The 6,670-nt window shown below is 56.4% G+C and overlaps 1 protein-coding gene across 2 annotated transcripts in view; it reads left to right on the top strand.

The window, feature by feature from the left end:
• Positions 1-6,670, top strand: part of LOC113207941 (alpha-actinin, sarcomeric) — a 53,472-nt gene that overhangs the window by 40,924 nt on the left and 5,878 nt on the right. The gene's annotated exons all lie outside the window — the stretch shown is intronic.

Raw genomic sequence — 6,670 nt, 5'->3', positions numbered from 1 at the left:
CCCCAAATCCCCCCAGGCAGGCGTGACTCCCCTTCCTCCCTCTTTGCTCCCCTCCCATTTCCTTCTCTTTCCCTCTCTCTCGCTCTCTTTCACTCTCTCCCCCTCTCTCTCTCTCTCTCGCTCTCTTTCACTCTCTCCCTCTCTCGCTCTCTCGCGTGCGCGCAGGCATTGGGCCAGCTGTGGCCGCAGCAGCGGAGGCAGCGGCGGCGGCGGCCGGCTCACTTGGGTTGGGTTACCCCCGAGGGGGCCCGAGGGGGGAGGCACGATGCCCGAAAATGGGTGGCGTGGGCCCGCCGCGGGGGGAGGGGGCGCCTCCTACACCTCGGGCGGCCGGGCGGAGCTCCTCGCGCTGCTCGTGCCTAGCCGTACTCATCAGTGTTGCGACCACTCACGACCACTGACGAGATCGTACTGGATGCATGTACAAATGTCAAAACTGAATTTTCATGATTTTCTTCTAAGTCTAGCTACTTTAATTAAATTTATTTCTTCTTTCTAAAATTTCGTTAAAAACGTATTTTTGTAACAAAAATGGCACATTTTTGAGGATTCAATTTCATGAAGTTTATAAATTTATGTTTTGGCTCAATTTTGTTGTTTTGATTTTGTACACTAAATGACGTACCAATTGTCCATCCGCACAACGCACTTATCTCTTGAAATAGGCAATATACAGCTTTAGTAAATGTAAATGCCCTCCTGTTTTGCTCGTTCTACACCGCAGGCACGCGCCAGATAAGATAGAGGACGGGGTGGGGGGTGGAAGAGCGAAATTGAGCGAGGCTGTCACCTCGCTTCATGTGGTTGTCCCACACCCACCCCTCTCCTCCCTGCGACAGAACTGGCAATTGTGAGCATGTTTATATCCTCTCACTGCGATGATCATGCCATCGTTATATCTTCAGGACGAAAGTGGACACCCCATCCCCGTCTCTCCCCGGCGTTTTTATTATTATTTTCCGTCTCATGCACATTGTTTCCTCTGCTCTCTTATTCTCTTCTCTCCCCTACCTCAACGCACCTGCCCCTCTTCGCTCAATCTACCCGTCCATCTCGGCACGCCCGATACAAACAAGCCCCCCACCCCCCACCCCCTTCCTCTCTCCTCCCTCTCCTGGGTTCAGCCGTTACGCCCACCCGGGCCCGCATACTCCTGTCTGATGTGCGTTTCAGTGGCCAGTGGACCCTCTGTGCACACTCTCTCTGTCTCTCTCTCTCTCTGTCTCTGTCTGTCTCTCTCTCTCTCTCTCTCTCTCTCTCTGTGTCTCTCTCTCTCTCTCTCTCTCTCGCTCCTCCACCTCTCCCGCACGCATGTGCCCACGCGCCCGGGAGGGTAATGAGCGTCTTATTCAGGAGTCGTGTGGGTGTCTCATTGGCTGGAGTAATGAGTGCCGTTAGATACGAGTTTTACAAGCGATAAAGCTTCCTTTGAGACTGTCCTCCGCGCATTCTCCTGGAAGCGAGCCCAAAACTTCGATAACCGCCAGCTGACATCCCTGTATCATGTTCTATAGTCATTTGTCCTTTAAAAAGGTCTATAGTTGACTAACTTTGAGGGAGTCGAATTTGAAATGGTCTATTTTTCAACTCATCTCATAGTCTGACTAGTCACTAGTCTCCACTGTACACCCTTTACGCCCCTCGATGGCGATTTTCCGGTCTTATTTGCTTGTAACTTAAGAGAGCGTCTCTCTCTCTCTTTCTCTCTGGCACTCTCTCGCCCCCGCCTCTCTCCCCTCCCCGACACGCCTCCCTTGTGTCAGATTTGCCTTGGCATGCTTATCATCTTGTGCACAATGGGCCGGCCCACCTGCCACAGGGTGACACTCTCCCTCTCTCCTCTTTTTCTCCCTTCTCTTCTTCTGTCCCCCCTTCTCTCCTCTTCTTCTGTCCCCCCTTCTCTCCTCTTTTTCTTTTCTACCCGCCTTTTCTCTCCCTTCTCTCTTTCGCCACTTGCTATAACTTTTATGAGTAACGACCGTTCGACATTAGGGTTGTTACGAGCGCAGGCGGCGCATACACCCCTGCCATAACATTACAAACTATGTGACTATGTGGTCCTCGCGGGTCCTCGGCTGCTGCTTGCACTCTAGGAACAACGTGCGCTTGTAGATTCTGTCACTGTTTTTTAAAACCCGTGTGCTTATGTGTGAATTCCTATTTATAGAAGGATGTTTTGGTATCTGATAAATAAAATGGAGGAATCCATAGAACACAGTTTTATGTGTAGTGACGCTGGGACGCGCCCTTGCTGAACCGGGGGTGGTGGAAAGGGAGAAGGGGATAGGGGGACCCGCAGCTGGCCCTGGCCCCGACTGGGGAGCGCGCAATATTTATTTGAGTCCCACATCTCTCCGCATCGGCCTGCATTCCTGTCCTAGCGCCACTCTGCTGCAGGCGCCGGGGCGCCCACGCCGCCCCGCGCCGCGACCACACTCACCGTTGGCGACCGGCGACACGCCGAGACGGAGTGCGCCAGGAGGACATGCCACACTGCCGCTCCCGTTGACCCGGCCGATCGCTAACAAGCCCGAGAGGCGCGAGACCTTAATGCGCGAGTAGTCACACTCTGAAAATCAAACTGCAAAACTCAAACTGCACGACTGCACAGGGCTAGTTTGACACTCAACTGTATAAATTTTTCGTTTTGCAGTTGAAACTACTAGAGAACGTTCATCAAACTGTCATTTTGTTATACAGTTAAATTTGCAAAGCACACGGGAAATAAAAAGTGTTCCCGATTTTCCTACCTACTTGACTTTTTTGAGAGCATTTGCACTTGTTTTGAGCACCGAGTGAGAAATGTTTCTGAGAAACGTCAATCCTCTAAAAGAAATGAAGTACACAGGTTGAGTTCACATTTTCTGGGTGCACAGCACTGGAATTGCTTTTCCATAAACCTTAATTATTCTTAGAAGTTGTGCTCACAACGTTTTTTTAATGCCGCCCTGTGACTGAACTATTTTACCCCTGGCTTCTCAGGTATTTTTTTCCCCCTCGCGAAGAGCGGCGCGGCCGCACTTGGTCGTGCCGCGGTTGTACCTGGGGCTAGGCGAGTCGCACTCGTCGTGTCGGCCCAGACACTGCTGCGTGACGGACTGCTGCCAGCCAGCGTCCAACTCGTAAAGCAAAGAAACAATAAACGAAGGTGAAAAAGAGGCTAGCCTGCCCCGTTTGTACTTATGCCAGGGGATTCTCGTTTTAATTGAGGATATGGAGGAGGCGCGAGGCTACCTGGTGGCGCCGGGTCGTGTAGCCCTGCTGTGACGTGTCGGTGCCTCCTCGCATACACACTTCACCCCCCGGCCCTCCTCCTTGCCTTGCGAGTCGGACCCATTGGGAGGTTTGCCAAGGCGGAGGCTCGATCTCCTCACTTACGCTCTCTTACCTCATCATCGTCGCTTCCTCCTCGTCCTCCTCCTGAGCGTTACCCCGTTGAACGCCACCTTGCTGAACGCCACCCTGTACACACCACCCTGCACACACCACCCTGCCGAACGCCACCCTGCTGATTGTCACCTTGCATCGACCTGTTGATCGCGTCACCTTTCTGAACGTCACCCTGTTGAACGTCGCCCTGAAGATCGTCAAACCTACCAAACGTCCTCCTGCTGACCGTCACGCTGCCCGTCACGCTGCCCACTGCAGACGGACCCTCTCCATTTATTCCGCCCTCCCTCGTAGCCTACGAGTCCATTGCGCGCCCCATCACATCCTGCGGGCGCCTCCATACCGTCCCCGACGCCGGCCGCCTCTCTATCGTCCCGCGCAGCACCGCGCCACCTCTCGGCGTTCGCCGTGCCCTCTGGTGCGCGGCCGAGGAGGCCGTCGTGTAGATGGTATCTGGCCGGGGCGGCGGTGTGTTTTGACGGCCGCATGGGCAGGGCAACCCGGCCGGCCGGCCGGCGCTAGCGCTGCGCTTCATGCATGAGCTAATCGTCCCGGCGCCGCCACGCCACGCCACGGAATGGATGGGTGCGTGCCCCCCTCGCCCCCCTCCCCAACCTCTCCGCACTTCCAACTAGACGAGTTGCAGGACGCTCGAGGCCAATCCATCTCCCCGCATTCCTCACACAAACCTTCACATATTTTTATAGCCCGCGCACGACCTGTTGGAGGACGGTGACGGCCGCCGCTGCCGCTGCTCGCCGTCGATGTCGACATCAGCGGCGGTCGTTGTCGACGACGTTTGCGAGTCGTCCGGGCGGCGACATCGTGAACAGGGGGGCCCTTTGAGTGCTGCAGCAGGCCGTGCGTGGTGGAGTGAAGGTCTCTCTCCCCCGCGGGGGTGCGGCCCCCGGGGCGCGCGCGCGGGGAGGAGGCGCGGTGGCGAAATGCGCGCGCTGCTGGCACGTGGGAGGGTGAGAGGGGGCGAGGGGGGAGGGGCGACGCGGGGCGCGAAGGTTTCCTTCAGGAATAGTAGAGGCAGTTTGTGGGTCAGCTGGCCCCCGGCTGACCGGCCCACCACCGGCCGGTGAGTGAGCAGGCGAGCGCGCTGCGCTGGGGGCTGGGCTGACCCGGCCGGGGTCGGTCGACACACGTCAAAACAACCCTTTCCTTCTGATTTTTGAAGTCCCTAATGACATGTCGTAAAATTTTCCCCAAGATAAAGTGTGTTTTTCTTCTTTCGTCGCGTTAGGGGGGGGGGGAGGTTACCTAACTTCTATGCAACAACTACTTCAGTCCATCCCCTTTCCTAACCTGTAAATGACAAAGATTAGCTTATTTCTTACGGCTGCAGGTGGATCATACGATAAAAACACGGCGATTTATTGTTGTAACTATCGATCCACGGCGTGCGTTCTACCCGGCCACACGAGGGCGTTGCGACGCTCTCGGCCCAATAGCATTGCGTGTGAAACTACATTTTTATCGTCTCTCTCTCGCACTCGCTTGCGCCCGTCGAGGACACGCCGACAGTAAGCAGCAGGCGTGCCTGCGCAAACCCCCTCGTCAGCGGCGTCAGCTGGGCGACATGACGCGTCATGTGGGGCGGCCGGGCGGGCATGTTGACACGGCGGGTGAGTGGGACCACACCGGGGACCACCCGCACCCGCCAGCCAGCCAGCCAGCCAGGGTCAAGACGACCGACCTTGTCGATCAAGATCCGGGCAGAGCATCCCGTCCGTCCGCTCGCCCAGGACTCCTGCTTGCCCCTCACTGGCCTGGCTCCTCCTGTTCTGTACTACACAACAGCAGCAGGCCGTTGCCCCGGACGGACATGACGTTGTGATGGCGAGATCCGTCCCAAACCAGACGACGCCCTCCCCCGCCTCCTCCCCCCGCGGCCTGGCCCAGGGCCTGGCGCGCCTCCAGGGCGGTCATAAGCGCCCCCCTCTGATTGGGATGGACGGCAGCCTGATGCTGGTGGGCCGGGCTCGCCTGGTGGGCACGCCTGGTGGGCACGCCTGGTGGGCACCCGCGTCGCCGCGCCCCGCTCTACACCTTTCCACTCTTGTTCAAGCTTAAGCCCTCTTGAAAAGAGTCCCCCCCCCCTCTCTACCTCACTTCAGCTCTCTGTTGACGCGGCGCCCACTGCACTATTGTCGTCTCTCGCTGCATTATATTTAATGACGAGGATATGCACTCGGCTTTCGGATGCAACGCGGTCCGAAAAAATGTCCTCTCTCTGGCTCGTGTAAATAGTGTTGGATCCTCCAAACACTTCAACTGTCCTCTCGGCGCATTTCGTCAGTTTCGCGCCCCGCCACGCCACCACCACGCCGCAGAATCAGTGCAGCAGCCAGGCCGCGGCAGATATTATATATTGTCCGCCAGCCAGTCTGGGGGGCTGAAGCCGTTAAAGTCTGATTGCTGCAATAAAAGTGATTGTATCGGCATTAAACGGGGCGGGGAGGGGCGGGGCAGGCTAGGTGGGGTCGGGTCGGGTCGCTACGGGTATCGCTACTCGGCCCGCTGCAGTGGCGTAGCTTGTTGCGGCGCGCTTATTATAGGTTGTTGTTGTAGTTCGTCTTCATCTCCTTTCAATCGCTCCATTCAATCATTTTCGTCTCGCTGTACGGCACAAATACGCCTACGCCAGCACTGAACTCCCTTTCTATAAAACTTAAATTTAAGATTATTTCCCTTTCTGGCCTCCGTTCTGGCTCATTGCTGCTGCTGTTGGAGCCACTACTGCTGACGTGGGCTTATGGGTGTCGCTGCGACGCGGGGTACTGGCATGTCGTGCGTCGGTGCCTGCAGGTGCAGGGTGAAGGCCCGTGCCCGCCTTTGCTGTCGCCAACCAACGACAGGGAGCTGAAGGCGATACTCCCCACTCTGCTGTTGCTAGAGGCGGATGTCTATGTGAGCGTGCGTCGTGGGGTAGCTTCGCCAACCTAGAAAAAAATAAAATAGGCCGGGGTTAATTTTCTCTTTTGGACGCTGTGATGTTTCGACTTCCAGGATGAAAGCACTCACTTGTTGACTGACACTCAAACTGCTTGCGTAGGTACATACCTCCCCCCCCCCCCCAACCGAATGTGGAGCAGCTCCCTTTTGTCCAGCCTGTTTGCCTTACCGGAGTGAAATGAAAGTGTAGAGCGATACGCCCACGGCTCAGCCTGCGGTGAGTCGGTGCGGCCCGCCACCACGCGGAGGTGCTCAAGACATGGAACCTTACGCTAACCTCTCTTCAAATGTTGCTATTTATTATTTACTTTCTATCTAT

This window comes from Frankliniella occidentalis, unplaced genomic scaffold (assembly GCF_000697945.3).
Source record: "Frankliniella occidentalis isolate FOCC.00 unplaced genomic scaffold, Focc_3.1 Scaffold210, whole genome shotgun sequence".
In the NCBI taxonomy this organism is placed as follows: Eukaryota; Metazoa; Arthropoda; class Insecta; order Thysanoptera; family Thripidae; genus Frankliniella; species Frankliniella occidentalis.
The sequence above is the reverse complement of the archived record's forward strand: the minus strand, read 5'-3'. Positions and strand labels throughout refer to the sequence as shown.